Source organism: Cololabis saira, chromosome 6 (assembly GCF_033807715.1).
Source record: "Cololabis saira isolate AMF1-May2022 chromosome 6, fColSai1.1, whole genome shotgun sequence".
NCBI lineage: Eukaryota > Metazoa > Chordata > Actinopteri > Beloniformes > Belonidae > Cololabis > Cololabis saira.
In genome coordinates, this window is record NC_084592.1 from 50026581 (window position 1) to 50045035 (window position 18455).

Below are 18455 nucleotides of genomic sequence, written 5' to 3' on the forward strand. Positions count from 1 at the left end.
GGAACCATCACTAACCTACGTTAGAGGAACCATAACTAACCTACGTTAGAGGAACCATCACTAACCTACGTTAGAGGAACCATCACTACGTTAGAGGAACCATCACTACGTTAGAGGAACCATCACTACGTTAGAGGAACCATCACTAACCTACGTTAGAGGAACCATCACTACGTTAGAGGAACCATCACTAACCTACGTTAGAGGAACCATCACTACGTTAGAGGAACCATCACTAACCTACGTTAGAGGAACCATCACTAACCTACGTTAGAGGAACCATCACTAACCTACGTTAGAGGAACCATCACTACGTTAGAGGAACCATCACTAACCTACGTTAGAGGAACCATCACTACGTTAGAGGAACCATCACTACGTTAGAGGAACCATCACTAACCTACGTTAGAGGAACCATCACTACGTTAGAGGAACCATCACTACGTTAGAGGAACCATCACTAACCTACGTTAGAGGAACCATCACTAACCTACGTTAGAGGAACCATCACTAACCTACGTTAGAGGAACCATCACTAACCTACGTTAGAGGAACCATCACTAACCTACGTTAGAGGAACCATCACTAACCTACGTTAGAGGAACCATCACTACGTTAGAGGAACCATCACTAACCTACGTTAGAGGAACCATCACTAACCTACGTTAGAGGAACCATCACTAACCTACGTTAGAGGAACCATCACTAACCTACGTTAGAGGAACCATCACTAACCTACGTTAGAGGAACCATCACTAACCTACGTTAGAGGAACCATCACTAACCTACGTTAGAGGAACCATCACTAACCTACGTTAGAGGAACCATCACTAACCTACGTTAGAGGAACCATCACTAACCTACGTTAGAGGAACCATCACTAACCTACGTTAGAGGAACCATCACTAACCTACGTTAGAGGAACCATCACTACGTTAGAGGAACCATCACTAACCTACGTTAGAGGAACCATCACTACGTTAGAGGAACCATCACTAACCTACGTTAGAGGAACCATCACTACGTTAGAGGAACCATCACTACGTTAGAGGAACCATCACTACGTTAGAGGAACCATCACTAACCTACGTTAGAGGAACCATCACTACGTTAGAGGAACCATCACTAACCTACGTTAGAGGAACCATCACTAACCTACGTTAGAGGAACCATCACTAACCTACGTTAGAGGAACCATCACTAACCTACGTTAGAGGAACCATCACTACGTTAGAGGAACCATCACTAACCTACGTTAGAGGAACCATCACTACGTTAGAGGAACCATCACTACGTTAGAGGAACCATCACTAACCTACGTTAGAGGAACCATCACTAACCTACGTTAGAGGAACCATCACTAACCTACGTTAGAGGAACCATCACTAACCTACGTTAGAGGAACCATCACTAACCTACGTTAGAGGAACCATCACTACGTTAGAGGAACCATCACTAACCTACGTTAGAGGAACCATCACTAACCTACGTTAGAGGAACCATCACTAACCTACGTTAGAGGAACCATCACTAACCTACGTTAGAGGAACCATCACTAACCTACGTTAGAGGAACCATCACTAACCTACGTTAGAGGAACCATCACTAACCTACGTTAGAGGAACCATCACTAACCTACGTTAGAGGAACCATCACTACGTTAGAGGAACCATCACTAACCTACGTTAGAGGAACCATCACTACGTTAGAGGAACCATCACTAACCTACGTTAGAGGAACCATCACTACGTTAGAGGAACCATCACTAACCTACGTTAGAGGAACCATCACTACGTTAGAGGAACCATCACTACGTTAGAGGAACCATCACTACGTTAGAGGAACCATCACTAACCTACGTTAGAGGAACCATCACTACGTTAGAGGAACCATCACTAACCTACGTTAGAGGAACCATCACTAACCTACGTTAGAGGAACCATCACTAACCTACGTTAGAGGAACCATCACTAACCTACGTTAGAGGAACCATCACTACGTTAGAGGAACCATCACTAACCTACGTTAGAGGAACCATCACTAACCTACGTTAGAGGAACCATCACTACGTTAGAGGAACCATCACTAACCTACGTTAGAGGAACCATCACTAACCTACGTTAGAGGAACCATCACTAACCTACGTTAGAGGAACCATCACTAACCTACGTTAGAGGAACCATCACTAACCTACGTTAGAGGAACCATCACTACGTTAGAGGAACCATCACTAACCTACGTTAGAGGAACCATCACTAACCTACGTTAGAGGAACCATCACTAACCTACGTTAGAGGAACCATCACTAACCTACGTTTTTGCGTGCGTTTTTGGTGCGTTTTTGCGTGCGTTTTTCGTGCGTTTTTGCGTGCGTTTTTTCGTGCGTTTTTCGTGCGTTTTTGCGTGCGTTTTTTCGTGCGTTTTTGTGTGCGTTTTTCGTGCGTTTTTTTTGTTTTTTTCGCCAAAAAACGCACGCAAAAACGTTTTTTCGTGCGTTCGTGCGTTTTTTCGTGCGTTTTTGCGTGCGTTTTTTTCCTCTTTTTTCCTCTTTTTTCCTCTTTTTTCCTCTTTTCCCCTTTTTTTTTTACCTTTTTCCTCTTTTTTCCTTCTTCTTTTCCTCTTTTTTCCTCTTTTTTCCCTCTTTTTTCTTCTTTTTTCCTCTTTTTTTCCTCTTTTTTCCCTCTTTTTTCTTCTTTTTTCCTCTTTTTTTCCTCTTTTTTCCCTCTTTTTTTCTACGTTAGAGGAACCATCACTAACCTACGTTAGAGGAACCATCACTAACCTACGTTAGAGGAACCATCACTAACCTACGTTAGAGGAACCATCACTAACCTACGTTAGAGGAACCATCACTAACCTACGTTAGAGGAACCATCACTAACCTACGTTAGAGGAACCATCACTAACCTACGTTAGAGGAACCATCACTACGTTAGAGGAACCATCACTACGTTAGAGGAACCATCACTAACCTACGTTAGAGGAACCATCACTACGTTAGAGGAACCATCACTAACCTACGTTAGAGGAACCATCACTAACCTACGTTAGAGGAACCATCACTAACCTACGTTAGAGGAACCATCACTACGTTAGAGGAACCATCACTAACCTACGTTAGAGGAACCATCACTAACCTACGTTAGAGGAACCATCACTACGTTAGAGGAACCATCACTAACCTACGTTAGAGGAACCATCACTAACCTACGTTAGAGGAACCATCACTACGTTAGAGGAACCATCACTACGTTAGAGGAACCATCACTAACCTACGTTAGAGGAACCATCACTAACCTACGTTAGAGGAACCATCACTACGTTAGAGGAACCATCACTAACCTACGTTAGAGGAACCATCACTACGTTAGAGGAACCATCACTAACCTACGTTAGAGGAACCATCACTAACCTACGTTAGAGGAACCATCACTAACCTACGTTAGAGGAACCATCACTAACCTACGTTAGAGGAACCATCACTACATTAGAGGAACCATCACTAACCTACGTTAGAGGAACCATCACTAACCTACGTTAGAGGAACCATCACTAACCTACGTTAGAGGAACCATCACTACGTTAGAGGAACCATCACTAACCTACGTTAGAGGAACCATCACTAACCTACGTTAGAGGAACCATCACTAACCTACGTTAGAGGAACCATCACTAACCTACGTTAGAGGAACCATCACTAACCTACGTTAGAGGAACCATCACTACGTTAGAGGAACCATCACTAACCTACGTTAGAGGAACCATCACTAACCTACGTTAGAGGAACCATCACTAAACTACGTTAGAGGAACCATCACTAACCTACGTTTTTGCGTGTGTTTTTCGTGCGTTTTTGCGTGTGTTTTTGCGTGTGTTTTTGCGTGCGTTTTTGCGTGCGTTTTTGCGTGCGTTTTTGCGTGCGTTTTTCGTGCGTTTTTGCGTGCGTTTTTGCGTGCGTTTTTCCTGCGTTTTTGCGTGCGTTTTTGCGTGCGTTTTTGCGTGCGTTTTTGCGTGCGTTTTTGCGTGCGTTTTTTCGTGCGTTTTTGCGTGCGTTTTTACGTTTTTTCACCAAAAAACGCACAAAAAAACGACCGAAAAAACGTACTTTCGTACGTTTTTGCGTGCGTTTTTTCGTGCATTTTTCGTGCGTTTTTTCGTGCGTTCGTGTGTTTATTCGTTTTTTGCGTGCGTTTTTGCGTGCGTTCGTGCGTTTTTTCATGCGTTCGTGCATTTTTTCGTGCGTTTTTTCGTGCGTTCGTGTGTTTATTCGTTTTTTGCGTGCGTTTTTGCGTGCGTTCGTGCGTTTTTTCATGCGTTCCAAACTACGTTAGAGGAACCATCACTAACCTACGTTTTTGCGTGTGTTTTTCGTGCGTTTTTGCGTGTGTTTTTGCGTGTGTTTTTGCGTGCGTTTTTGCGTGCGTTTTTGCGTGCGTTTTTGCGTGCGTTTTTCGTGCGTTTTTGCGTGCGTTTTTGCGTGCGTTTTTCCTGCGTTTTTGCGTGCGTTTTTGCGTGCGTTTTTGCGTGCGTTTTTGCGTGCGTTTTTGCGTGCGTTTTTTCGTGCGTTTTTGCGTGCGTTTTTACGTTTTTTCACCAAAAAACGCACAAAAAAACGACCGAAAAAACGTACTTTCGTACGTTTTTGCGTGCGTTTTTTCGTGCATTTTTCGTGCGTTTTTTCGTGCGTTCGTGTGTTTATTCGTTTTTTGCGTGCGTTTTTGCGTGCGTTCGTGCGTTTTTTCATGCGTTCGTGCATTTTTTCGTGCGTTTTTTCGTGCGTTCGTGTGTTTATTCGTTTTTTGCGTGCGTTTTTGCGTGCGTTCGTGCGTTTTTTCATGCGTTCGTGCATTTTTTCGTGCGTTTTTGCGTGCGTTTTTCGTGCGTTTTTGCGTGCGTTTTTGCGTGCGTTTTTGCGTGCGTTTTCTTCGTGCGTTTTTGCGTGCGTTCGTGCTTTTTTTCATGCGTTCGTGCATTTTTTCGTGCGTTTTTGCGTGCGTTTTTCGTGCGTTTTTTCGTGCGCTCGTGCGTTTTTTCGTGCGTTCGTGCGTTTTTGCGTGCGTTTTTTCGTGCGTTCGTGCGTTTTTGCGTGCGTTTTTTCGTGCGTTCGTGCGTTTTTTCGTGCGTTTTTACGTGCGTTCGTGCGTTTTTTCGTGTGTTCGTGCGTTTTTTCGTGCGTTTTTGCGTGCGTTTTTTCGTGCGTTTTTTTCCTCTTTTTTCCTCTTTTTTCCTCTTTTTTCCTCTTTCCCCCTTTTTTTTTACCTTTTTCCTCTTTTTTCCTTCTTCTTTTCCTCTTTTTTCTTCTTTTTTCTTCTTTTTTCCCTCTTTCTTTCTACGTTAGAGGAACCATCACTAACCTACGTTAGAGGAACCATCACTAACCTACGTTAGAGGAACCATCACTACGTTAGAGGAACCATCACTAACCTACGTTAGAGGAACCATCACTAACCTACGTTAGAGGAACCATCACTAACCTACGTTTTTGCGTGTGTTTTTCGTGCGTTTTTGCGTGCGTTTTTGCGTGCGTTTTTGCGTGCGTTTTTCGTGCGTTTTTGCGTGCGTTTTTGCGTGCGTTTTTCCTGCGTTTTTGCGTGCGTTTTTGCGTGCGTTTTTGCGTGCGTTTTTGCGTGCGTTTTTGCGTGCGTTTTTGCGTGCGTTTTTTCGTGCGTTTTTACGTTTTTTCACCAAAAAACGCACAAAAAAACGACCGAAAAAACGTACTTTCGTACGTTTTTGCGTGCGTTTTTTCGTGCATTTTTCGTGCGTTTTTTCGTGCGTTCGTGTGTTTATTCGTTTTTTGCGTGCGTTTTTGCGTGCGTTCGTGCGTTTTTTCATGCGTTCGTGCATTTTTTCGTGCGTTTTTGCGTGCGTTTTTCGTGCGTTTTTGCGTGCGTTTTTGCGTGCGTTTTTGCGTGCGTTTTTGCGTGCGTTTTCTTCGTGCGTTTTTGCGTGCGTTCGTGCGTTTTTTCATGCGTTCGTGCATTTTTTCGTGCGTTTTTGCGTGCGTTTTTCGTGCGTTTTTTCGTGCGTTCGTGCGTTTTTTCGTGCGTTTTTTCGTGCGTTCGTGCGTTTTTGCGTGCGTTTTTTCGTGCGTTCGTGCGTTTTTTCGTGCGTTTTTACGTGCGTTCGTGCGTTTTTTCGTGTGTTCGTGCGTTTTTTCGTGCGTTTTTGCGTGCGTTTTTTCGTGCGTTTTTTTCCTCTTTTTTCCTCTTTTTTCCTCTTTTTTCCTCTTTCCCCCTTTTTTTTTACCTTTTTCCTCTTTTTTCCTTCTTCTTTTCCTCTTTTTTCTTCTTTTTTCTTCTTTTTTCCCTCTTTCTTTCTACGTTAGAGGAACCATCACTACGTTAGAGGAACCATCACTAACCTACGTTAGAGGAACCATCACTAACCTACGTTAGAGGAACCATCACTAACCTACGTTAGAGGAACCATCACTACGTTAGAGGAACCATCACTAACCTACGTTAGAGGAACCATCACTACGTTAGAGGAACCATCACTAACCTACGTTAGAGGAACCATCACTAACCTACGTTAGAGGAACCATCACTACGTTAGAGGAACCATCACTAACCTACGTTAGAGGAACCATCACTAACCTACGTTAGAGGAACCATCACTACGTTAGAGGAACCATCACTAACCTACGTTAGAGGAACCATCACTAACCTACGTTAGAGGAACCATCACTAACCTACGTTAGAGGAACCATCACTACGTTAGAGGAACCATCACTAACCTACGTTAGAGGAACCATCACTAACCTGCGTTTTTCGTGCGTTTTTGCGTGCGTTTTTGCGTGTGTTTTTGCCTGCGTTTTTGCGTGCGTTTTTGCGTGCGTTTTTGCGTGTGTTTTTCGTGTGTTTTTGCGTGCGTTTTTGCGTGCGTTTTTGCGTGCGTTTTTGCGTGTGTTTTTCGTGCGTTTTTCGTGCGTTTTTGCGTGCGTTTTTCGTGCGTTTTTTCGTGCGCTCGTGCGTTTTTTCGTGCGTTCGTGCGTTTTTGCGTGCGTTTTTTCGTGCGTTCGTGCGTTTTTGCGTGCGTTTTTTCGTGCGTTCGTGCGTTTTTTCGTGCGTTTTTACGTGCGTTCGTGCGTTTTTTCGTGTGTTCGTGCGTTTTTTCGTGCGTTTTTGCGTGCGTTTTTTCGTGCGTTTTTTTCCTCTTTTTTCCTCTTTTTTCCTCTTTTTTCCTCTTTCCCCCTTTTTTTTTACCTTTTTCCTCTTTTTTCCTTCTTCTTTTCCTCTTTTTTCTTCTTTTTTCTTCTTTTTTCCCTCTTTCTTTCTACGTTAGAGGAACCATCACTACGTTAGAGGAACCATCACTAACCTACGTTAGAGGAACCATCACTAACCTACGTTAGAGGAACCATCACTAACCTACGTTAGAGGAACCATCACTAACCTACGTTAGAGGAACCATCACTACGTTAGAGGAACCATCACTAACCTGCGTTTTTCGTGCGTTTTTGCGTGCGTTTTTGCGTGTGTTTTTGCCTGCGTTTTTGCGTGCGTTTTTGCGTGCGTTTTTGCGTGTGTTTTTCGTGTGTTTTTGCGTGCGTTTTTGCGTGCGTTTTTGCGTGCGTTTTTGCGTGTGTTTTTCGTGCGTTTTTCGTGCGTTTTTGCGTGCGTTTTTGCATGCGTTTTTACGTATTTTCGCCAAAAAACGCACGAAAAAACGCACGCAAAAACGTTTTTCCTATTTTTTCCTCTTTTTTCCTCTTTTTTCCTCTTTTCCCCTTTTTTTTTACCTTTTTCCTCTTTTTTCCTCTTTTTTTCCTCTTTTTTCTTCTTTTTTCTTCTTTTTTCCTCTTTTTTTCCTCTTTTTTCTTCTTTTTTCTTCTTTTTTCCTCTTTTTTTCCTCTTTCTTTCTACGTTAGAGGAACCATCACTACGTTAGAGGAACCATCACTAACCTACGTTAGAGGAACCATCACTAACCTACGTTAGAGGAACCATCACTAACCTACGTTAGAGGAACCATCACTACGTTAGAGGAACCATCACTAACCTACGTTAGAGGAACCATCACTAACCTACGTTAGAGGAACCATCACTAACCTACGTTAGAGGAACCATCACTAACCTACGTTAGAGGAACCATCACTAACCTACGTTAGAGGAACCATCACTAACCTACGTTAGAGGAACCATCACTAACCTACGTTAGAGGAACCATCACTAACCTACGTTAGAGGAACCATCACTAACCTACGTTAGAGGAACCATCACTAACCTACGTTAGAGGAACCATCACTAACCTACGTTAGAGGAACCATCACTAACCTACGTTTTTGCGTGCGTTTTTCGTGCGTTTTTGCGTGCGTTTTTCGTGCGTTTTTGCGTGCGTTTTTTCGTGCGTTTTTCGTGCGTTTTTGCGTGCGTTTTTTCGTGCGTTTTTGTGTGCGTTTTTCGTGCGTTTTTTTTGTTTTTTTCGCCAAAAAACGCACGCAAAAACGTTTTTTCGTGCGTTCGTGCGTTTTTTCGTGCGTTTTTGCGTGCGTTTTTTTTCCTCTTTTTTCCTCTTTTTTCCTCTTTTTTCCTCTTTTCCCCTTTTTTTTTTACCTTTTTCCTCTTTTTTCCTTCTTCTTTTCCTCTTTTTTCCTCTTTTTTCCCTCTTTTTTCTTCTTTTTTCCTCTTTTTTTCCTCTTTTTTCCCTCTTTTTTCTTCTTTTTTCCTCTTTTTTTCCTCTTTTTTCCCTCTTTTTTTCTACGTTAGAGGAACCATCACTAACCTACGTTAGAGGAACCATCACTAACCTACGTTAGAGGAACCATCACTAACCTACGTTAGAGGAACCATCACTAACCTACGTTAGAGGAACCATCACTAACCTACGTTAGAGGAACCATCACTAACCTACGTTAGAGGAACCATCACTAACCTACGTTAGAGGAACCATCACTACGTTAGAGGAACCATCACTAACCTACGTTAGAGGAACCATCACTACGTTAGAGGAACCATCACTAACCTACGTTAGAGGAACCATCACTACGTTAGAGGAACCATCACTAACCTACGTTAGAGGAACCATCACTAACCTACGTTAGAGGAACCATCACTAACCTACGTTAGAGGAACCATCACTAACCTACGTTAGAGGAACCATCACTAACCTACGTTAGAGGAACCATCACTAACCTACGTTAGAGGAACCATCACTACGTTAGAGGAACCATCACTAACCTACGTTAGAGGAACCATCACTAACCTACGTTAGAGGAACCATCACTAACCTACGTTAGAGGAACCATCACTAACCTACGTTAGAGGAACCATCACTAACCTACGTTAGAGGAACCATCACTAACCTACGTTAGAGGAACCATCACTAACCTACGTTAGAGGAACCATCACTAACCTACGTTAGAGGAACCATCACTACGTTAGAGGAACCATCACTAACCTACGTTAGAGGAACCATCACTACGTTAGAGGAACCATCACTAACCTACGTTAGAGGAACCATCACTAACCTACGTTAGAGGAACCATCACTACGTTAGAGGAACCATCACTACGTTAGAGGAACCATCACTACGTTAGAGGAACCATCACTAACCTACGTTAGAGGAACCATCACTACGTTAGAGGAACCATCACTAACCTACGTTAGAGGAACCATCACTACGTTAGAGGAACCATCACTAACCTACGTTAGAGGAACCATCACTAACCTACGTTAGAGGAACCATCACTACGTTAGGAGGAACCATCACTACGTTAGAGGAACCATCACTAACCTACGTTAGAGGAACCATCACTAACCTACGTTAGAGGAACCATCACTACGTTAGAGGAACCATCACTAACCTACGTTAGAGGAACCATCACTAACCTACGTTAGAGGAACCATCACTAACCTACGTTAGAGGAACCATCACTAACCTACGTTAGAGGAACCATCACTAACCTACGTTAGAGGAACCATCACTAACCTACGTTAGAGGAACCATCACTACGTTAGAGGAACCATCACTAACCTACGTTAGAGGAACCATCACTAACCTACGTTAGAGGAACCATCACTAACCTACGTTAGAGGAACCATCACTAACCTACGTTAGAGGAACCATCTCTAACCTACGTTAGAGGAACCATCACTAACCTACGTTAGAGGAACCATCACTAACCTACGTTAGAGGAACCATCACTACGTTAGAGGAACCATCACTAACCTACGTTAGAGGAACCATCACTAAACTACGTTAGAGGAACCATCACTACGTTAGAGGAACCATCACTAACCTACGTTAGAGGAACCATCACTAACCTACGTTAGAGGAACCATCACTACGTTAGAGGAACCATCACTAACCTACGTTAGAGGAACCATCACTAACCTACGTTAGAGGAACCATCACTAACCTACGTTAGAGGAACCATCACTAACCTACGTTAGAGGAACCATCACTAACCTACGTTAGAGGAACCATCACTAACCTACGTTAGAGGAACCATCACTAACCTACGTTAGAGGAACCATCACTAACCTACGTTAGAGGAACCATCACTACGTTAGAGGAACCATCACTAACCTACGTTAGAGGAACCATCACTAACCTACGTTAGAGGAACCATCACTAACCTACGTTAGAGGAACCATCACTAACCTACGTTAGAGGAACCATCACTAACCTACGTTAGAGGAACCATCACTAACCTACGTTAGAGGAACCATCACTAACCTACGTTAGAGGAACCATCACTACGTTAGAGGAACCATCACTAACCTACGTTAGAGGAACCATCACTAACCTACGTTAGAGGAACCATCACTAACCTACGTTAGAGGAACCATCACTAACCTACGTTAGAGGAACCATCACTACGTTAGAGGAACCATCACTAACCTACGTTAGAGGAACCATCACTAACCTACGTTAGAGGAACCATCACTAACCTACGTTAGAGGAACCATCACTAACCTACGTTAGAGGAACCATCACTAACCTACGTTAGAGGAACCATCACTAACCTACGTTAGAGGAACCATCTCTAACCTACGTTAGAGGAACCATCACTAACCTACGTTAGAGGAACCATCACTAACCTACGTTAGAGGAACCATCACTAACCTACGTTAGAGGAACCATCACTACGTTAGAGGAACCATCACTACGTTAGAGGAACCATCACTAACTACGTTAGAGGAACCATCACTACGTTAGAGGAACCATCACTAACCTACGTTAGAGGAACCATCACTAACCTACGTTAGAGGAACCATCACTAACCTACGTTAGAGGAACCATCACTAACCTACGTTAGAGGAACCATCACTAACCTACGTTAGAGGAACCATCACTACGTTAGAGGAACCATCACTAACCTACGTTAGAGGAACCATCACTAACCTACGTTAGAGGAACCATCACTAACCTACGTTAGAGGAACCATCACTAACCTACGTTAGAGGAACCATCACTAACCTACGTTAGAGGAACCATCACTAACCTACGTTAGAGGAACCATCACTAACCTACGTTAGAGGAACCATCACTAACCTACGTTAGAGGAACCATCACTAACCTACGGAGGTTAAAGGAGTGCTAGCGTGACGTTGACAGACAGCGATTATTTTCCTTTATGTACATTTATTGTCAGGTTGTATGTGGTCTACTGTGAGCATAGATAGATAGATAGATAGATAGATAGATAGATAGATAGATAGATAGATAGATAGATAGATAGATAGATAGATAGATAGATAGATAGATAGATAGATAGATAGATAGATAGATAGATAGATAGATAGATAGATAGATAGATAGATAGATAGATAGATAGATAGATAGATAGATAGATAGATAGATAGATAGAGGGACGATGAGGGGACGATGAGGGGATGATGATGATGAGGGGATGATGAGGGGATGATGAGGGGACGATGAGGGGACGATGAGGGGACGATGAGGGGACGATGAGGGGATGATGATGATGAGGGGATGATGAGGGGATGATGAGGGGACGATGAGGGGATGATGAGGGGGTGATGAGGGGACGATGAGGGGACGATGAGGGGACGATGAGGGGATGATGAGGGGATGATGATGATGAGGGGATGATGAGGGGATGATGAGGGGATGATGAGGGGATGATGAGGGGATGATGAGGGGATGATGAGGGGGTGATGAGGGGACGATGAGGGGACGATGAGGGGACGATGAGGGGATGATGAGGGGATGATGAGGGGATGATGAGGGGACGATGAGGGGATGATGAGGGGATGATGAGGGGGTGATGAGGGGATGATGAGGGGACGATGAGGGGACGATGAGGGGATGATGAGGGGATGATGAGGGGATGATGAGGGGACGATGAGGGGACGATGAGGGGATGATGAGGGGGTGATGAGGGGACGATGAGGGGACGATGAGGGGACGATGAGGGGATGATGAGGGGATGATGAGGGGATGATGAGGGGACGATGAGGGGATGATGAGGGGATGATGAGGGGGTGATGAGGGGATGATGAGGGGATGATGAGGGGATGATGAGGGGAGGATGAGGGGACGATGAGGGGACGATGAGGGGACGATGAGGGGACGATGAGGGGACGATGAGGGGACGATGAGGGGACGATGAGGGGACGATGAGGGGACGATGAGGGGACGATGAGGATGAGGGGACGATGAGGGGACGATGAGGGGACGATGAGGATGAGGGGACGATGAGGGGACGATGAGGGGACGATGAGGATGAGGGGACGATGAGGGGATGATGAGGGGGTGATGAGGGGACGATGAGGGGATGATGAGGGGATGATGAGGATGAGGGGACGATGAGGGGACGATGAGGGGATGATGAGGGGACGATGAGGGGACGATGAGGGGATGATGAGGGGATGATGAGGGGATGATGAGGGGATGATGAGGGGATGATGAGGGGACGATGAGGGGATGATGAGGGGACGATGAGGGGATGATGAGGGGACGATGAGGGGACGATGAGGGGATGATGAGGGGATGATGAGGGGATGATGAGGGGATGATGAGGATGAGGGGACGATGAGGGGATGATGAGGGGATGATGAGGGGACGATGAGGGGACGATGAGGGGATGATGAGGGGATGATGAGGGGATGATGAGGGGATGAGGGGATGATGAGGATGAGGGGACGATGAGGGGATGATGAGGGGATGATGAGGGGATGAGGGGATGATGAGGATGAGGGGACGATGAGGGGATGATGAGGGGATGATGACGATGAGGGGATGATGAGGGGATGATGAGGGGATGATGAGGGGACGATGAGGGGATGATGAGGGGATGATGAGGGGACGATGAGGGGATGATGACGATGAGGGGATGATGAGGGGATGATGAGGGGATGATGAGGGGATGATGAGGGGATGAGGGGATGATGAGGATGAGGGGATGATGAGGGGATGATGAGGGGACGATGAGGGGATGATGAGGGGATGATGAGGGGATGATGAGGGGATGAGGGGATGATGAGGGGACGATGAGGGGATGATGAGGGGATGATGAGGGGATGAGGGGATGATGAGGATGAGGGGACGATGAGGGGATGATGAGGGGATGATGAGGGGATGATGAGGGGACGATGAGGGGATGATGAGGGGATGATGAGGGGACGATGAGGGGATGATGACGATGAGGGGATGATGAGGGGATGATGAGGGGATGATGAGGGGATGATGAGGGGATGATGAGGGGACGATGAGGGGATGATGACGATGAGGGGATGATGAGGGGATGATGAGGGGATGATGAGGGGATGATGAGGGGATGATGAGGGGATGATGAGGGGATGATGAGGATGAGGGGATGATGAGGGGACGATGAGGGGATGATGAGGGGACGATGAGGGGACGATGAGGGGACGATGAGGGGATTCTCTCCTTCTCCCTCCGGCTGGAGCTAGCGAGGATCCAGCAGAGAAGGAGGGGGAGACATTTGTTCAGCATCACGGTATCCTGACATGATTCCAGATGAACTGAATCTGGGATGGAACCCTCCTCTTTGCCAGCACCTCTTCCCTTCCCTAGCTAGTGTGCTGGTTCCCCTCCCTTTAGCGGAGGCCCCGGCAGCGCTAGCTGCTGTAGCAGCGCTAGCCGGGGATATGGAGGGTCTCTCCGTGAAGACGAGGCTCGGAGGAGGTGGAGGGAGGTTCGGGGGAGACGAGGGAGAGCTGGAGGAGGAGAGGGAAGGAGAGAGGCTGGCGGAGGAGAGGGAAGGAGAGAGGGAAGGAGAGAGGAGGTTCGGGGGAGACGAGGGAGAGCTGGAGGAGGAGAGGGAAGGAGAGAGGGAAGCAGAGAGGCTGCAGAAGCCCCGCTGAGCCTCCATGCTGCGTGCAGCTCGGGCTGCCTGACAGTTGTGCTCAGCCTTCACTGTAATAATGAATAAAAGGAAACTCCCTGCAGATTACACATCTTCCGTGTTTTGACATTGACCTTAATACATAATTTAAACACAAAGCCTGAAGGGTGTGTAACGAGATAAGAGAGGACCAGAGGATAGAAAAAAGATGCCTGGGTTAAAACACACAGGCCAAGAACACGAAGAAGAAAGCTCAGATTTACCGACTCCGATATGATGGAGCCGGAGAAGACCGGCGGATTATTCAGCAGGACCAGGACGCTTGGTAAGACGTTTGGGAGGGACGTTTGGGGGAGACATTTGGGTGAGACGTTTGGGAGGGACGATTGGGAGAGACGTTTGGGGGAGACGTTTGGTAGAGACGTTTGGGGGAGACGTTTGGTAGAGACGTTTGGGGGAGACGTTTGGTAGAGACGTTTGGGAGAGACGTTTGGTAGAGACGTTTGGGGGAGACGTTTGGGTGAGACGTTTGGGAGAGACGTTTGGTAGAGACGTTTGGGGGAGACGTTTGGGGGAGACGTTTGGGGGAGACGTTTGGGGGAGAAGTTTGGGGGAGACGTTTGGGGGAGACGTTTGGGAGAGACGTTTGGTAGAGACGTTTGGGGGAGACGTTTGGGGGAGACGTTTGGGGGAGACGTTTGGGGGAGACGTTTGGGGGAGATGTTTGGTAGAGATGTTTGGGGTAGACGATTGGGGGAGACGTTTGGGGGAGACGTTTGGTAGAGACGTTTGGTAGAGATGTTTGGGGTAGACGATTGGGGGAGACGTTTGGTAGAGACGTTTGGTAGAGATGTTTGGGGTAGACGATTGGGGGAGACGTTTGGGGGAGACGTTTGGTAGAGATGTTTGGGGTAGACGATTGGGGGAGACGTTTGGTAGAGATGTTTGGGGTAGACGATTGGGGGAGACGTTTGGTAGAGACGTTTGGTAGAGACGTTTGGGGTAGACGATTGGGGGAGACGTTTGGGGGAGACGTTTGGTAGAGACGTTTGGGGGAGACGTTTGGGGGAGACGTTTGGGGGAGACGTTTGGGGGAGACGTTTGGGGGAGACGTTTGGGAGAGACGTTTGGGGGAGACGTTTGGGGGAGACGTTTGGGGGAGACGTTTGGGGGAGACGTTTGGGAGAGACGTTTGGTAGAGACGTTTGGGGGAGACGTTTGGTAGAGACGTTTGGGGGAGACGTTTGGAGGAGACGTTTGGGGGAGACGTTTGGGGGAGACGTTTGGGGGAGACGTTTGGGGGAGACGTTTGGTAGAGACGTTTGGGGGAGACGTTTGGGGGAGACGTTTGGGGGAGACGTTTGGGGGAGACGTTTGGGGGAGATGTTTGGTAGAGATGTTTGGGGTAGACGATTGGGGGAGACGTTTGGGGGAGACGTTTGGTAGAGACGTTTGGTAGAGACGTTTGGGAGAGACGTTTGGTAGAGACGTTTGGGGGAGACGTTTGGGGGAGACGTTTGGGGGAGACGTTTGGGGGAGACGTTTGGGGGAGATGTTTGGTAGAGATGTTTGGGGTAGACGATTGGGGGAGACGTTTGGGGGAGACGTTTGGTAGAGACGTTTGGTAGAGATGTTTGGGGTAGACGATTGGGGGAGACGTTTGGTAGAGACGTTTGGTAGAGATGTTTGGGGTAGACGATTGGGGGAGACGTTTGGTAGAGACGTTTGGTAGAGACGTTTGGGGTAGACGATTGGGGGAGACGTTTGGGGGAGACGTTTGGTAGAGACGTTTGGGGGAGACGTTTGGGGGAGACGTTTGGGGGAGACGTTTGGGGGAGACGTTTGGGGGAGACGTTTGGGAGAGACGTTTGGGGGAGACGTTTGGGGGAGACGTTTGGGGGAGACGTTTGGGAGAGACGTTTGGTAGAGACGTTTGGGGGAGACGTTTGGTAGAGACGTTTGGGTGAGACGTTTGGGGGAGACGTTTGGGGGAGACGTTTGGGGGAGACGTTTGGTAGAGACGTTTGGGGGAGACGTTTGGTAGAGACGTTTGGGGGAGACGTTTGGAGGAGACGTTTGGGGGAGACGTTTGGGGGAGACGTTTGGGGGAGACGTTTGGGGGAGACGTTTGGTAGAGACGTTTGGGGGAGACGTTTGGTAGAGACGTTTGGGAGGGACGATTGGGGGAGACGTTTGGTAGAGACGTTTGGGGGAGACGTTTGGGGGAGACGTTTGGGGGAGACATTTGGTACAGACGTTTGGGGGAGACGTTTGGTAGAGACGTTTGGGGGAGACGTTTGGGGGAGACGTTTGGGGGAGACGTTTGGTAGAGACGTTTGGGGGAGACGTTTGGTAGAGACGTTTGGGGGAGACGTTTGGGGGAGACGTTTGGGAGGGACGATTGGGGGAGACGTTTGGGGGAGACGTTTGGGGGAGACGTTTGGGGGAGACGTTTGGGGGAGACGTTTGGGGGAGACGTTTGGGGGAGACGTTTGGGGGAGACGTTTGGTAGAGATGTTTGGGAGAGACGTTTGGGGGAGACGTTTGGGGGAGACATTTGGTACAGACGTTTGGGGGAGACGTTTGGTAGAGACGTTTGGGGGAGACGTTTGGGGGAGACGTTTGGGGGAGACGTTTGGTAGAGACGTTTGGGGGAGACGTTTGGTAGAGACGTTTGGGGGAGACGTTTGGGGGAGACGTTTGGGAGGGACGATTGGGGGAGACGTTTGGGGGAGACGTTTGGGGGAGACGTTTGGGGGAGACGTTTGGGGGAGACGTTTGGGGGAGACGTTTGGTAGAGACGTTTGGGGGAGACGTTTGGGAGAGACGTTTGGGGGAGACGTTTGGTAGAGACGTTTGGGGGAGACGTTTGGGAGAGACGTTTGGGGGAGACGTTTGGTAGAGACGTTTGGGGGAGACGTTTGGGAGAGACGTTTGGGGGAGACGTTTGGTAGAGACGTTTGGGGGAGACGTTTGGGGGAGACGTTTGGTAGAGACGTTTGGGGGAGACGTTTGGGAGAGATGTTTGGGGGAGACGTTTGGGAGAGACGTTTGGTAGAGACGTTTGGGGGAGACGTTTGGGGGAGACGATTGGGGGAGACGTTTGGTAGAGACGTTTGGGGGAGACGTTTGGTAGAGACGTTTGGGGGAGACGTTTGGGGGAGACGTTTGGGGGAGACGTTTGGGGGAGACGTTTGGGAGAGACGTTTGGGAGAGACGTTTGGGAGAGACGTTTGGGGGAGACGTTTGGGAGAGACGTTTGGGGGAGACGTTTGGGAGAGACGTTTGGGAGAGACGTTTGGGGGAGACGTTTGGGGGAGACGTTTGGGGGAGACGTTTGGGGGAGACGTTTGGGGGAGACATTTGGTAGAGACGTTTGGGGGAGACGTTTGGGGGAGACATTTGGGAGAGACGTTTGGGAGAGACTTTTGGGGGAGACGTTTGGGGGAGACGTTTGGGGGAGACGTTTGGGGGAGACGTTTGGGGGAGACGTTTGGGGGAGACATTTGGTAGAGACGTTTGGGGGAGACGTTTGGTAGAGACGTTTGGGGGAGACGTTTGGGAGAGACGTTTGGGGGAGACGTTTGGGGGAGACGTTTGGGGGAGACGTTTGGGGGAGACGTTTGGGGGAGACGTTTGGTAGAGACGTTTGGGGGAGACGTTTGGGAGAGACGTTTGGGGGAGACGTTTGGGGGAGACGTTTGGGGGAGACGTTTGGTAAAGACGTTTGGGGGAGATGTTTGGGTGAGACGTTTGGGGGAGACGTTTGGGGGAGACGTTTGGGGGAGACGTTTGGGGGAGACATTTGGGAGGGACGATTGGGGGAGACGTTTGGGTGAGACGTTTGGTAGAGACGTTTGGGGGAGACGTTTGGGGGAGACGTTTGGGGGAGACGTTTGGGGGAGACGTTTGGGGGAGACGTTTGGGGGAGACATTTGGGGGAGACGTTTGGTAGAGACGTTTGGGAGAGACGTTTGGGGGAGACGTTTGGGGGAGATGTTTGGTAGAGACGTTTGGTAGAGACGTTTGGTAGAGACGTTTGGGGGAGACGTTTGGTAGAGACGTTTGGGGGAGACGTTTGGTAGAGACGTTTGGTAGAGATGTTTGGTAGAGACGTTTGGTAGAGACGTTTAGGGGAGACGTTTGGGGGAGACGATTGGGGGAGATGTTTGGA